Genomic DNA, 17,137 nt, shown 5'->3' with positions numbered 1-17,137 from the left:
TGTGTCTGAAGAGTCGGGTGAGTTCGGTGGCGAGGGAGACTCCGAAGGCGATGATGCAACCCCCGGTGAAGATTAGGTCGTTCAAATTTTGTATTTTTCCTTTTTATTTAGGCAATTTGGCGTTTGTATATGACATGTAACGGGGTTATTCAGCCTTTGTAAAAAAAACTTTGATATATATACAACGCTCCTTTCATAGCTTTAGATTTTCTTCTTTGCTTTATTACTTATTTTCACAAAGGTCAAGATGCCTTAGCATGAAATAATCAGGTTGTGTTCGAACAAACCTTGCCTTTATCGCCTTTTTGGGTTAAGGCTTTTGTAGGGGTTCGGTGTTACTGATATTTTTTCCCGAAATATTTTAAGTTTATAGCCTTGCAGAGGGTAATATTTAGAACCGGGCAATGCCAAATAAGCTTCATACCTTCGAGTTTTATTAACTCTGACTGGCCTTAGCCTTTAAATTCGGGAAAATGCCAAATAAGTTTCATGCCCTCGAGTTTTATCAACTCGAACTGGCCTTAACCTTTATATTCGGGCAATGCCAAATAAGCTTCATGTCCTCGAGTTTTATTAACCCTAACTGCCTTAGCCTTTAAATTTAGGCAAATGCCAAATACGTTTCATGCCCTCGAGTTTTATCAACTCGGACTGGCCTTAGCATTTAAATTCGGGCAATGCCAAATAAGTTTCATGCCCTCAAGCTTTATTAACTCGGACTAGTCTTAACCTTTAAATTCGGGCAATGCCAAATAAGCTTCATGCCCTCGAGTTTTATTAACTCGGACTGGCCTTAGCCTTTAAATTCGGGCAAATGCCAAATAAGCTTCATGCCCTCGAGTTTTATCAACTCGGGCATACCTTAGCCTTTAAATTCGAGCAATGCCAAATAAGCTTCATGCCTTCGAGTTTTATTAACTCGGACTGGACTTAGCCTTAAAATTCAGGCAATGCCAAATAAGCTTCATGCCTTCGAGTTTTATTAACTCGGACTGGCCTTGGCCTTTAAATTCGGGCAATGCGAAATAAGCTTCATGCCCTCGAATATTATTAATTCGGACTGGCCTTAGCCTTTAAATTTGGGCAATGAAAAATAAGCTTCATGCCCTCGAGCTTTATTAACTCGGACTGGCCTTGGCCTTTAAATTCGGGCAATGCAAAAATAAGCTTCATGCCCTCGAGTATTATTAACTCGGACTGGCCTTGGCCTTTAAATTCGGGCAATGCCAAATAAGCTTCATGCCCTCAAATTTTATTAACTCGGACTGGCCTTAGCCTTTTAAGTTAGGCAATGCTTACAGTCCCCGAGCGAAGTGAATGTTCGAACTCGGATTAAGGTGGTCCTTGAGCTTGATATATGTAGGAAAATTCTTTGAAAAATGAAAGTGATGTTTTTTGAAGATGAGATGTTTATATGCAAAGAAGAGTCTCCTTTTTTATTCTACGCATAATGGTTGTACATGTATACACGTTTTGTGCCAGGACTTGAATGATCTGAGCTGGCACGGTTCATTTGACCGTTTGGCCCTTACAATAAATCCTGTTGGTCGAGACCCTTCAATCATGGAGTCGAAATGCCTTGTTAAATTCGATATCCGAGGATATTTCCCTTCAGTGTTCAAGGTTAACCGATGAGAGGCCTCGAATGCTGTCATGATCATTGTCACCAGTTTGTAGCCCACCTACGATTTCTAAGTTAGCACGATTACTTGTTGCCTCGTTAAAAACCTTGCTAAAAAACCCATTCGGGATAAAACCGGTACAAGGAAAAAAGAGTGCAACGCGTGCTTTCAAACCTAGGATCTCGTATCATCTTTTGTGAGTTGCAAGTAAGTGTGAGTTTGAGATTAAAAAAAGGATAAAATAGAAGAAAGAATTGGGGCCGTACCTTAGCAATAATATCGTTTTAAGTGAGATACATTCTAGTTGTTCGGTAAGTGTTTGCCGTCCATTGTTCCAAGCTTGTAGGATCCTTTTTCGGTGATCCAGATAATTTGGTACGCTCCTTCCCAGTTTGGCCCTAATTTCCCTTCGTTCGGGTTCTGGGTGTTCAGTGTAACTTTTCTTAATACTAAGTCCCCAATATTGAAATACCAAAGGTTGGATCTTCGATTATAATATCTCTCGATCCGCTGTTTTTGGGCGGCCAAACGGACAAGGACGGTTTCCCGCCTTTCATCTAATAGTTCCAGGCTAGTATTCATAACCTCGTCATTTGATTCCCTTGTTGCATGTCGGAATCTGATGCTTGGTTCTCAGACCTCAACCGGTATTAAAGCTTCGGTGCCGTAAACCAAAGAAAATGGTGTGGATCCGGTACTGTACTTTGAAGTTGTACCGTACGCCTATAAAACCTCAGGTAGCATTTCTTTCCATTTTCCTTTGGAATTAATCAACCTCTTTCTGAGGTTCTAGATTATGGTTTTTTTGTGGATTCTGCTTGTTCGTTCCCACTAGGATGGTAAGGAGTGGATAAGATCCTTTTGATCTTATACTCTTTAATAAACTTGCTTACTTTACTGCCAATAAACTATTTTCCATTGTCGCACATAATCTCGGCCGGTATTCTGAATCGACATATAATGTGATCCCAGATAAAATCGATGACTTCTTTTTCTCCGACTTTTCATATACCTGTGATTCCACCCATTTAGAAAAATAGTCAGTCATAAATAAAATAAATTGCGCCTTACTGGGCGCCCGTGGAAGGGGGCCAATGATGTCCATCCACCATTTCATGAATGGCCATGGTGACAAGACTGAATGTAACGGTTCTCCTGCTTGATAAATCATCGGAGCATGCCTTTGGCATCCATCGCATTTTCGAACGAACTGCTTTGCGTCTTTTTCCATGTCGATCCAGTAGTAACCAGCTCTAATTATTTTTTGAACCAATTATTCGGCTCCTAAGTGATTTCCACAGGTACCTTCATGGATTTCCCTCAAAACTTATTCGGTGTCCCCTGGTCCCAAGCATATTTCCATCGGGCCATCGAACGTTCTTCTGACTAAGGTTCCATCCTCGGATAAACTAAATCGGGTTGCCTTGGTACGCAGCGCCCTCGATTCTTTTGGGTCCGAGGGTAGTTTTAAGGTCCTGATATATTCCACGTATTTATTCCTCCAGTCCCAAGTTACGCTCATTGAATTGATCTCGACGTGGCCTTGTTCCACCACCGATCTCATAAGCTACACAATTTCTCCCGAGTTGATCTCGTTGTCCTCGACTGCCGATCCCAAGTTAGTGAGGGCATCGGTTTTGCTATTTTGATCCCGGAGTACATGTTGCAAAGTCCATTCTTTGAATTGATGTAATGTCACCTGCAACTTGTCCAAATATCTCTGCATTTATCTTCTCTGACTTCGAATGTCCTATTAACCTGGTTTACCACAAGGAGTGAGTCGCACTTGGCTTCAATCACCCTTGGCCCCAAGCTCTTTTGGCTAATTCGAGGCCTACAATCATAGCCTCATATTCAGCTTCGTTGTTAGTCAATTTCACGGTCTTAATAGATTGCCTAATTATATTACCTGTCGGTGACTTTAGTACGATGCCAAGCCCGGACCCTTTCGCATTTGAAGCGCCATCTGTGAAGAGGGTCCAGATTCCCGAAAAAGTCCCTGAGTCAATCAATAACTCTCTTTCGACCTCGGGTATTAAGGTCGGCGTAATGTCGGCCACGAAATCTGCCAAAATTTGTGGCTTAATGGCGGTCCGGAGTCGGTACTCAATATCGTAACCACTTACTTCCATGGCCCATTTGGCCAATAGGCTTGAGAGTTCGGGCTTATGCATAACGTTTCTTAATGGGTATGTTGTTACGACACATATGGGGTGACATTGGAAGTATGGTTTTAATTTCCTGGAGGTGCTTAGCAAAGCGAACGCCAATTATTCTAGGTGGCAGTATCTAGTTTTGGCCTCACTCAAGGTCTGGCTAACATAATAAATTGGAAATTGCGTACCTTTCTCTTCCCGAACTAGGACTCCACTTACCGCTACCTCCGATACTGCCAAATACAAATATAGTTGTTCGTCTGCTCTCGGTGAGTGAAGCAGTGACGGACTCAATAAATACCGCTTAAGTTCTTCCAAGGCCTGTTGGCATTCCGGGGTCCACGTGAAGTTGTTTTTCTTTTTCAGTAACGAGAAAAATCGATGACTCTTATCGGAGGGCCTCGAGATGAATCGCCCAGGGCGGCAATGCGCCCGGTTAGCCTTTGCACGACCTTCACATTATCCACTATCATGATATCTTTGATAGATTTAATTTTGTCGGGGTTGATCTCGATTCCTCGGTTGGATACCATGAATCCGAGAAATTTACCTGATCCGACTCCGAACGCGCATTTTTTCGGATTCAGCTTCATGTTGTACTTCTTCAATATACCGAAGGTTTCTTGTAAATGCTTTAAATGGTCCTCTGCTCGCAGGGATTTAACCAACATATCGTCAATGTAAACTTCCATCGATTTTCCTATTTGTTCTTCGAACATCCGATTTACGAGGCATTGGTATGTAGCACCGACATTTTTTAATCCAAACGGCATTACATTATAACAGTATGTGCCATTTTTAGTGATGAAGGATGTTTTTGCCTCATCACCTGGGTCCATCCATATTTGGTTGTACACGGAATAAGCATCGAGAAAACTGAGGATCTCATGGTCGGCCGTGACATCGATCATACGATCGATGTTGGGCAAAGGAAAAGAGTCTTTGGGGCATGCTTTATTCAAATCTTTGTAATCTACACGCATTCATAGTTTATTCCGTTTTTTAGGGACTACCACTACGTTTGCTAACCAATCTGGGTATAAGGCTGGCATGTGGGACGGTCCCGGGCCAAGTGGGACAGTCCAAACGGTCCCGGTCCCGGGCCTATCCCAAATTAAACGGGCCAAACGGTCCCGGGCCAAATGGTCTTTTTGTTGGAACCGGCCCGGGACCGAGCCCACGAACTCATGGTCCCGGGCGGCGGGCTAACTTGGCTAAGTGGGCCCAACGGATTTTAAAAAAAATAAATAAATAGAAATTAGAGACAAAAAGATGTTAAAAAAAATATTTAAGGCAATGCCTTGTAAATTTTATTATAGAATTGTGACCTAATTTTTTTTAATTCAAATTTAAAGTCTAAAGACAAAAATATTGTAAAGAGATATTCAAAGCAATGACTTATAATTTTATTATAGCATTACAAAAATATGATAATATCTTTCTTAGTCTTCCTTCCCCCTATGGAATGAGCACAACAAGGTGCTAATACCACCATTGAGAAGAAAAAGAAACTAATCAAGATGTGCCAAAATACAAGCTACATAATACATACTAATTTTTGTTCATACAAGTTACATGGTATCTCTTACAAACTTCATAAATCCATCAAGGTCCGGAGGAATTTTCGTTAGTAGCGGCGGAAAAGTAGAGAGAGATTGTGATAGATTGATGATTTTGTAAGGAAAATAAAAGAATGAGGGGATATTTATAGTTAAAAATAGGAAAAAAGTATAATTATAAAAGGTTTTGGGTTAAAACAAAGTTGGGGGGAGGGGGGGGAGGGGTTAAATGTCTATTTTGTAAATAGCCAACAACTATTTGGTGATAGCCCCCAAGGGCTAGATTTTAAATTTCAGTTTTATTTTTTTTGAAATTTGACCGTTGGGACCGTTTGGCCCACCAGGAAACGGTCCGGTCCCGGTCCCAGCGGTCCCAGAACCAAACGGTCCCGGTCCCAATTGTCGAACCGGCCCAGAAGCCCGGACCAGGCCCACGAATACTGATCTTGGCCTTTTTGGCCCGCGGTCCCGGGTCGGAACCGGCCCACTTGCCACCTTATCCGGGTATTTAACCTCTCGAATGGACCCTATTTTTAGGAGTTTAGATACCTCGTCCTTGATGAAAGCATGTTTGACCTCGGACTGGGGCCTCCTCTTCTGCTTGAACGGATTAATTTTTGGGTCCATGCTTAGACTGTGACTGGTTATTTCTCATGGGATCCCTGTCATATCAAGATGAGACCAAGCAAAACAATCTATGTTAACTATAAGAAATTGAATAAATTTTTTACTGAGCTCGGGAGTTTGTCCCGTGCCTAGGTATACCTTTGGATCAGGCAAATGCTCGATTAATACAACTTGTTCCAGTTCCTCGACCGTCGATTTGGTTGTGTCGAAGTCATCGGGGATTATAAAAGATAGGGAAACCCCGTAACCATCGTCTTTGTAAATATTTTGCTTATCTTATTGAATCGTTACTGGAATCGGTAATTGCTATTTGGCCTCTGGGTCGATGCCAGAATTCGGTTCCTTCAATATTGTTGATATCGAACCACTTCTTCAATGGCAAACATCTCTTTTGCGGCTGGTTGTTCCCCATAGATTGTCTTGATTATCTCTAGGACTGGGAATTTTAACACTTGGTGAAGAGTCGAGGGTACTGCCCTCATGCGGTGGATCCATGGCCTTCCGAAAAGGGCGCTATACCTCATATCCCCTGCGATTACATAAAACTTGGCCTCCCGTACGATTTTGGCGCTACTGACCGGTAATGTTATCTCCCCTTTGGTGGTTTCACATGCCATGTTGAACCCGTTTAGGACCCGGACTACTGACACGATCCTGTCTTGTAGACCGAGCTGTTCTACGACCTTCGATCGAATGATGTAGGCCGAGCTGCCTGGATCAATTAACATACGATTGATTCCAGTTTTATTTACGAGTACAGATATTACCAGTGCATCATTGTGAGGTTGTATGATCCCTTTCGCGTTCTCGTCGCTGAAGGATAAGGCTCATTCAGATATGTAGTCTCGAGTTCGTTTCTCCCTGGTGGCGGAGACTCTAGTGCATTTCAACATTGGCCCTTGTGGGATGTCGACTCAACCGATGATCATATTTATGACGTGTTGAGGTTCGGTCTCTTCTTGTCCTGTCTGTTTGTTAGCATTCCTGTTTTTAAAGTGGTTCTTGTCTCGGTCGCTTAAGAATTCTCGAAGGTGCCCTTTGTTGAATAAACGAGCTACTTCTTCTCTCAGCTGTCGACAATCTTCCGTTCTATGACAGTGAGTGTCGTGATATTTGCACATCTGGTTAGGGTCCCTTTGAGCTGGATCGGATTGTAAAAGTCGAGGCCATTTGGTATCACTGATGCGCCCGATAGCAGATACGATGGCGGCATCATCAATATTAAAGTTGTACTCTGCTAGCCTTGGTGCCTCTTTGGGCCCGATGGTCCTGTTGAAGCTGTTTTTGGTCATGAGCCCCCGGTTGCTTCGACCTTGGTCATTTCTCCTGTCGTTTCTTACGGGGTTCCTCCCCGAATCACTTCTAATTCGATCTCCATCATAGGGTCGATATCGATTCCCATTTGATCCTGGTTCACGATCGATATCCCTTTTGGCTCTATGGAGAATCCTGGCCGGATATATAGACTTCGAAGGTGCCCCGAGTTGATCAACTTCGACTTTGATTTTTGACCGATACCGATTGTGTACATCGGTCCATATAATGACATGGTATTCTATCAGGCTTTTCTATAATTGATGCGAAGCCACCGAGCTTCGAATATTGAGTCTCTGAGTGAAAGCCTAAACAACCCAACCATTAGCGACCGGCGGCAGATCCATTCGTTCCATTTGAAAACGGGACACGAACTCCCTGAGCATCTCGTTCTCCTTCTGTTTGACTTTCAAAAGGTCTGATTTCCTGGTTTCGACCTTGATGGCACCGGCATGTGCTTTTACGAAAGAGTTTGCAAGCATAGCAAATGAGTCAATAGAATTTAGAGGTAAGTTGTGATACCATATCATGGCTCCCTTCGACAGGGTCTCCCTAAATTTTTTCAGCAAAACAGACTCGATTTTGTCTTCTTCTAAGTCGTTCCCTTTGATGGAACATGTATAAGAGGTTACTGTCACGACCCAACTCGTAGGGCCGCGACGGGCACCTGGTGCCTAACTCAACCGAATACCACCGTAACATATCCTTCTTATCATACTATCATGGGTAAATGAACCGAAAATGCCATCATGAGATAACTAAAATTAAATATAAGTGAATACTTGACATGGGATGATCCAACATGATATAGAAGTTTATGTATGTGACATACGGGCCTATAAGGCCGACATGATCATTTGTATACTTAAAACATAGGCCGACAAGGCCATACAAGTATCCATATGCATGACATCTGTCTACAAGCCTCTACGAGTATATAAATATCATAAAGTTCGAGATATAGCCCCGATATACCAATCAATACATATCCAAATCATACTGACCAGATAGGCAACTCTGGAGCAAGTGGAGTGCACCAACACCTTCCGCTGAGATGATAGCCTACTAGGAGGACTCTCAACCTGTCTATCGGGACCTGCGGGCATGAAACGCAACGTCCCCAGGCAAAAGGGACGTCAGTACAAATAAAGTACCGAGTATGTAAGGCATGACAGTAGTATATAAAAGACATGAAAGAAACATGGAGTAAAGAACTCAACCTGTAATTCTGAAAAGCTCTATGAATCATGAAAAATTTATAATGTCATGCATGTGTGTATAAATGTCATACCATACATAGGTATATGCATACATAACGTCATCAAGCCTCTGAGGGCATCCCATAATATCATCTCAGCCTCTATGGGCGAAATCATAAACGTATACCAGCTGATCAGGTGGTGGTGCGTATATAATGCCATAACCTTTCCCTCATACCCCAAATACATATACTATACACGTACATAACGCCATAACCTTTCCACCATACCCCATATACATATACTATACGCGTATATGACGCCATCTGATCATGGGTCAATATATATATACAAATAAATACAGTGCATAATGAAATAAGTCAATAAGATCTCTCGGAATATCATGAGACCCATGAACAGACGATACGATAGTAGGGCATATGGGGAATCAAGAACATAGGTAACCCTAGTACTTCTAGGAATAGAATCATCCGTGAAAGTGGCGTGCTTGCTCATTTCGTTGTATCATATGGATCATGCCAAAAGGAAAGAAGGGATAGCCTTAACATACCTTAACTCCATTGAGTCCTTAATACCTTCCAAGCAATTCTTCAAACAACTCAACTCAATCTACCATTGCATAAGGAGATTCAAAATCAGTGTTGAGTAGAGGCTAAGTCCACAACTTAAACTAGTAGCTCATTTATGTAAATTTGGGCAGCATCTCCCTTGTAACAAGAGTCTCCTCCAATACCATATACCAACAACAATGACCCGAGAATTCTAGCAATACATAATTATCAATAACAAGACACCATATAACAACAACAAGTCACAACTACTTCACGAAGAGCTACAAGCCCAATTGGAATCTGTATACCCCGTATCACCCCTTATAGACTTCTTACTTTAAATTACTAGTATCATTAACAATCTTATTGAGCGGCATGCTCGTTTTTACTCATAACAAGATATAAATTGAATCCAACTCTTATTCCATAAATTAGTTTACAACCTTCAGAACATTATACTTATATGTACTATATTATTTCTAGTTCAAAACATCCATAAAATGCCCTCCAAAATAGCCCCATACGTCTAGCACATTAATTTTGATCGTCAATCACTTGTTTTTCATCTTTTCTTCTTCAATCAACTTAATTAATACCTAGAAAAGCTTAAAAACAGTAGCCACAATATTATCAAATTATTTTTCACAATTTTCAGCCACCACAAACCATATTTTTAGCCACAAAACAGTCCAACCAAAAAGACAACCATATCCCTTGTTCTTTCAAGTGCTATCTTATGGTTTTTCACTCAAAAAACACAAGATTAACCTTAGGCAAAATGAAGAAGATGTTATACATACCTTGGACATCATCTACAACTCGAAACCCTAGCTCAACTTAGCTCACAATAGCCCTCAATCACACCACAACATCATAGATGCATTCTCTTGTAGTCTTTAACACCTTTGATGATGATTTGAGTTTATTTCCCTTGAGTTTGGTTCTTGGGATCTTGGGATATGTTGGGGAGGGTTTTGGAGAGCTGTTGAACGAAATTTGGGTGAGAAATGACCCGAAATGAGGCTGAAACATCTTTTAAAAGACGTAAAGTCGGTTTCCATCTCAAGTGGATCCCAATCGGGCTGTTTGCGCAGTGTTGCAAAAATACGGATATCTCTCTACTCCAATGTCATATCGACGAACCGTTTACAGCGTTAGAAACTAGATACATGGGGATTTAATCAAATATAAATATATACCTGTAACTCTTAATAAATTAGGAGAAAACATCCTTGCAACCTGGCTTATAAACCTGCCAGTTTCTCCGAAGTGCGGAGACGTGACTTGGCGACCGTACTTTAAAAATCCATATTTTTCTACCCCGATATCGTATAAATAAATGGTTTGGATAGTTGGAAACTAGGTTCAAATACCTTCATTTTTGTATGATATATGTCCCAAAATGACATCATAAAGCTTACGAATATAATTTCTCAAAATGGCTCGTTACAAGGCAAATCTTAGCTCGATTTTTCCGCAACTTAAAACTGTTTTTTCCCAAATTTTATATTTCATATCCAAACATCATATATAGCCATATCATGACTTTAAACTCATTTAAATCATGATTAACAAGTCTCATATTCATCTTAACTTACTTAAGTACCTTTTTTTATCCTTGTAGAAGGATTTCGTCCTTTTTGAGCTTACATTAGATAATCTTATAATGACAGTGACGTCTGAAGTATGAGGTGTAGCAACATTTCCCCTTAGAAACATTTATCCCCGAATGATAACTCTTAAAGGCTTGTGAAAATGGGACGTAACATCACTAAATCACTTTATATACTTTCAAAGAGGATCTCATTCTCAAGCTTACATCAATTGACTTACGACGTACTTTCATGTAAGAAAACATGGGGTGTAATATTATTCCCCCTTTTGGTACATTCGTCCTCGAATGTTGACTGATACGCTTATCATTCTCATAACCTATGGCTCTTATAAATACTTTAATATTGTCCTTTGCCATCTAAGCAATTGTTCTATGAATAAATCCAAAGGCCAGGGCATCCCCTCTTTAGGCCTCTTTCTCACGCCACGACTCGTGGTCAGAATTCTTCCAATCCCGTAACTATTGCTACCTTCTATCATACAGCATGTACGACGTTTTCCTTGTATGTGTGCCTATGCGACTCTTCTCTCATTTTCCTCCAGCTTTTAACCAATCTCTAGGTCTCACTTTGCGAATATATACGGGACTACGACAAGCTGTCCCTATGGGCATCTATAGGTATACTAAAGTTTTTCGCTTGGTACTTTGTTGAATGTACCACTATTACTATATTTTTTTCCCAGCCTTGGTTATTTGTCCTTATGGCTTTAGTGCATCTAGATAGGTCATACCGTACTATAACACTTACTTTGATTTATTATTACCGAGGTCTGCTACCCAACTCCAGGTTACTCTCTCACTGCTTATCCCATATGTATAAATCTAAGTCATTTAATGCTTCCTTATTACTGTTCATCTAAAGAATGGCATCATAACCTCCTCTTATACTTCGGAATTTTTATCCATCTATTGTTGATGCACCTTAATGTTGATCTATATCTACCACTGATAACTTGAGACCTCTTACGTAATACATTGTCACTAGGGCTCACGTCTCATCGGGAAACATCTGAAGTGATTTTCCTGATCCACCTAGGGGTGATACTATACTTCAATAACCGTATTTCATAGCATCCCGGCGTGATTCATATTATATGGGTATTCTAATCCCATGCAATTCATGAAATCTCTTTTCTTAAAATCATCGCTCATTCATAAGCCTAAACGTCATCCTCTTATTTATCACCATTACACCCTTATTCTACTACCAGGGCAGCATTTCATCTCTTCTAATTGCTCATATTCTTAGACTCTTCTGAGTTCCTTTAGACTGTACCGAGCTTACTATAACTTATGGAAACCATCAGCTCTCTTGTTTTGATAGGCTTAATCTCGAGGCCTTACCTGTTCTCGTCACCTTCTCACTCACATTTTCATAACCTTACTCTTGTCTACCTATAACTTTGTCGCTCTATCATACTTTAACTTGCGACCTACACATATCTATTTATACTACTCGCAATCTTCCTTTAAATTGCTAACACCATATATTTCCTTTCGTGCCTTCTCAGTTATCTTTAAATGTAAGCAATTACTTTTCCTGGTCGTTCTACCACTTGTTGCATGAATACTTGGCTTATCTTGTTGCCCACGAATACTGGAATTTCCTGTTACTCATATGATCTCAAATATCACCTTTAATTTTTACTTCCTGTTCATTAGCCACGATGGTACCACTTTCTTATGGAGTGTATATAATATTGTAGTGAGACTATTGTTACAAGACCAGTTCTTCTTTATGTCACTATCCTTAGGTTGAAGCCTTCTTCCTTATTTCTTCAGCTAGTCTTTCGGGTAGTACATAGTGGAGACCCTCTGACTCCTATAAAGCTACGAGCTTATTACATCGCATACCCGAAGGAATCTTTGATGTTCGTACTCGCTTATAATTATCCTTAGTTACATACCTCCGTGCTCTTGTACTCGTAGGGTTGCTTCTGGACTGAAATTTTGAATGTCTCCCCAGTGGCACTCTCTTTTATTTTTGGAACACTTATACAACACCTTTAACTACCCCAACTCCTATCTGAAATTTTTCAACAATTGCGATCTCGTATCTGCGAGACTGGATTCCCTATGTTGGGGTTCACTATGTTTATATTGCATGATCTGTTGATTTATTTGTATCCTTTTGTCTAGCCATAACTAGATTCTTTCTGAATCCACTACAGACTACTCGTTGGTCCATTCTTATATCTATATTCTATGTAACCCCTCTTGGGTTATGTCATTTATCTTAACTTACCTCTCGTACTAGCTCCTTATGTATTAAGTGTTCATTCCAACTTATTTATCAATATCATCTGGTGCGGAACCCTTACTGTCTCTCTCCGGCATCATGCTTGCATAATGTTCTGGAGTCGTATCATATCTGTAGGATCTAAATAAATGCAATCTCATTCCTTTCACCTTTTTACTGCATTCTTTCTTTACTATTCCATAGTTACCTCTTTATCTTTGGCATCTTTTCACACCTTTACTTACATCTTACCCGCGTTGCGGTAATCCTTCTGTACCAAGGATAACTAAAGTTCTTACGCACGAGGGTGACACCTAGTGTAACTAGCACACTTAGTCCCTTAAGCTTAACTTTGCTCACAGTGCTCGCTTTAGGGAAGCGTCTTCGTGAATGACCTTTAAAGGTTATTCTTTTGTTGTCCATTCTATTATTGCCAGAATACTATCTCTAAAATTCTCACGATGTCGACTATTGTCAAATCATTCGGTCCCTAATTCATATTCATTTTATCTTGTTCACCAGCTCATACTAATTTCTATTACTCTGGGGTCTAACGTTTCCTTCTGGTAATCACGTTGGAGTCACCAACTTATTTCTCGAAATGAAGGATATGACTTTATGGCTTACTATTCTATAGTTTCAAGGCATGTCTCCTCTTCTCTTTTCCTTCACTTGACTATAGATTCTGTCATCGTGTCATATTTTGATTTACCGTTATCACCCATATATCACATCTTACTCATGATGCTTCATCTACTCTCTTTTTATTCTCTTGATAATATTTTTGTCTATCACTTTATTCTGAAAACTTCAACAAAATGTTCTTTCACTTTTAGCTCCCCACGCTTAATCTCACTGGCTCTTCGGAATGCCTAACATTCTCTTTTTTTTACTCAGGGCTAGAGTCATCTAGGGGGAAGGGAGATCGATGAGGATGTCACACACCGTATCTTCGAAAATGTTAGCTAATGATAATAATCCATCCACCATTTTTGGGTTACTCTAACCCCAGTTGAATCTTGATATCCTATCCTTCTCTTAAACTATATCTGCTGGCTCCCATAGGGCATAATTAAGATGAGTGTGGCCAATTGTATATAACTCTATTACTGTTGAAAGTAACTCATAATACTTATATTTATCAATCTAAATTGCAAATACTTATAATCTTCATTAACTAGGTACCTCGTGCCCTTCTTCATCTTGCTTCTTTTACTCGCCGAAACTTGTATCTACCTTCTGATTCTCTTATTTCTTTTTACCATATGGGTGGATAGATATTCTTGCCTTAGGGCTCCTTATCAAGAAGCTTACACATCTTAGTACACATATGATCTGCTGAAGACCTCACATTTACTCATCATAAGCATGATGCAAAATTGAGTTCCTCTAACTCAACTATTCCACAGTCACATTCAATCTCTTACCAACTGTCTTTTTGGATGTAGGTATCGTTGTATTACGAATAAAATAAAATTTAGGAGTTTGAATTCTTACAACTGAGCTCTACCACACGATCTAGAGTAAGAAGAAAGAGTGATAATCTTAAATGCCCTATAGTCTCCTGCTTATAAGTGTGGTGCACAACACACCCATAAACAAGACTCTACTAGACACGGCTTGTAGACTCCCTAGGACAGAACTGCGCTGATACTACTTTTTTCATTACCTAACCAGTAGGGCCGCGACGGGCACCCGGTGCCCTACTCAACCGAGTACCAACATAACATATCCTTCTTATCATACTATCATGGGTAAATGAACCGAAAATGCCATCATGAGATAACTAAAATTAAACATAAGAATACTCGACATGGGATGACCCAACATGATATAGAAGCTTATGTATGCGACATACAGTCCTATAAGACCGACATGATCATTTGTATACTCAAAATATAGGCCGACAAGGCCATACAAGTATCCATATGCATGACATCTGTCTACAAGCCTCTACAAGTACATAAATGTCATAAAGTTCGAGATATGGCCCTGCCATACCAATCAATACATGTCCAAATCATACTGACCAGATAGGCAACTCTGGAGCAAGTGGAGTGCACCAACACCTTCCGCTGAGATGATAGCCTACTAGGAGGACTCTCAACCTGTCTATCGGGACCTGCGGGCATGAAACGCAATGTCCCCAGGCAAAAGGGACGTCAGTACAAATAAAGTACCGAGTATGTAAGGCATGACAGTAGTATATAAAAGACATGAAAGAAACATAGAGTAAAGAACTCAACCTGTAATTCTGAATAGCTTTATGAATCATGAAAAATTTATAATGTCATGTATGTGCATATAAATGTCATACCATGCATAGGTATATGCGTACATAACGTCATCAAGCCTCTGAGGGCATCCCATCATATTATCTCAGCCTCTGTGGGCGAAATCATAAACGTATACCAGCTGATCAGGTGGTGGTGCGTATATAACGCCATAGCCTTTCCCCCATACCCCATATACATATACTATACGTGTATATAACGCCATCTAGTCATGGGTCAATATACATGTATAAATGAATACAGTGCATAATGAAAAAAGTCAATAAGATCTCTCGTAATGTCATGAGACCCATGAACAGACGATATAATAGTAAGACATATGGGGAATCAAGAACATAGGTAACCCTAGTACTTCTAGGAACAGAATCATTCGTGAAAGTGGCGTGCTTGCTCGTTTCGTTGTATCATATGGATCATGCCAAAAAAAAAGGATAGCCTTAACATACCTTAACTCCATTGAGTCCTTAATATCTTCCAAGCAATTCTTCAAACAACTCAACTCAATCTATCATAGTATAAGGATATTTAAAATCAGTGTTGAGTAGAGGCTAAGTCCGCAACTTAAACTAGTAGCTCGTTTATGTAAATTTGGGCAGCATCTCCCCTGTAACAAGAGCCTCCTCCAATACCATATACCAACAACAATGACCAGAGAAATCCATAAATACATAATTATCAATAACAAGACACCATATAACAACAACAAGTCACAACTATTTCACGACGAGCTACAAGCCCAATTGGAATCTGTATACCCCATATCACCCCTTATAGACTTCTTACTTTAACTTACTAGTATCATTAACAATCATATTGAGCGGCAAACTCGTTTTTTACTCATAACAAGATATAAATTGAATCCAACTCTTATTCCATAAATTAGTTTACAACCTTCAGAACATCATACTTATATGTACTATATTATTTCTAGTTCAAAACATCCACAAAATGCCTTCCAAAATAGCCCCATACGTCTAGCACCTTAATTTTTATCGTCAATTACTTGTTTTTCATCTTTTCTTCTTCAATCGACTTAATTAACACCTAGAAAAGCTTAACAACAACAGCCACAACATTATCAAGTTATTTCTCATAATTTCCATCCACCACAAGTCATATATTTAGCCACAAAACAATCCAACCATATCTCATGTTCTTTTAAGTGCTATCTTATGGTTTTTCACTCAACCAACACAAGATTAACCTTAGGAACAATCAAAAAGATGTTATACATACCTTAGACAGCAGCTACAACTCGAAACCCTATCTCAACTTAGCTCACAATAGCCCTCAACCACACCACAACATCATAGAAGCATTCTCTTGTAGTCTTTAACACCTTTGATGATGATTTGAGTTGATTTCCCTTGAGTTTGGTTCTTGGGATCTTGGGATATGTTAAGGAGGATTTTGGAGAGCTGTTGGACGAAATTTGGGTGAGAAATGACCCGAAATGAGGCTGAAACATCTTTTAAAGACGTAAGGTCGGTGGTCGTCTCAAGTGGGTCCCAACCGAGCTGTTTGCACAGTCTCGCAAAAATACGGATATCTCTCTACTCCGACGTCGTATTGACGAACGGTTTGCAGCGTTAGAAACAAAATACATGGGAATTTAATTAAATATAAATATATCCCTATAAATATTAATATATTGGGAGAAAACAACCTCGCAACCTGGCCTATAAACCTGCCAGTTTCTCCGAAGTGCAGCAACGTGACTTGGCGATTCTTCTTTAAAAATCTATATTTCTCTACCCCGATATCGTATGAATAAATGGTTTAGACCGTTGGAAACTAGGTTCAAATACCTTCATTTTGGTATGATATATGTCCCAAAATGACATCATAAAGCTTACGAATGTATTTTCTCAAAACGGCTCGTTACAAGGCAAATCTTAGCTCGATATTTCCACAACATAAATCCGATTTTTTTCAAACTT

This window comes from Nicotiana tabacum, chromosome 17 (assembly GCF_000715075.1).
Source record: "Nicotiana tabacum cultivar K326 chromosome 17, ASM71507v2, whole genome shotgun sequence".
Taxonomy (NCBI): Eukaryota; Viridiplantae; Streptophyta; class Magnoliopsida; order Solanales; family Solanaceae; genus Nicotiana; species Nicotiana tabacum.
The sequence above is the reverse complement of the archived record's forward strand: the minus strand, read 5'-3'. Positions refer to the sequence as shown.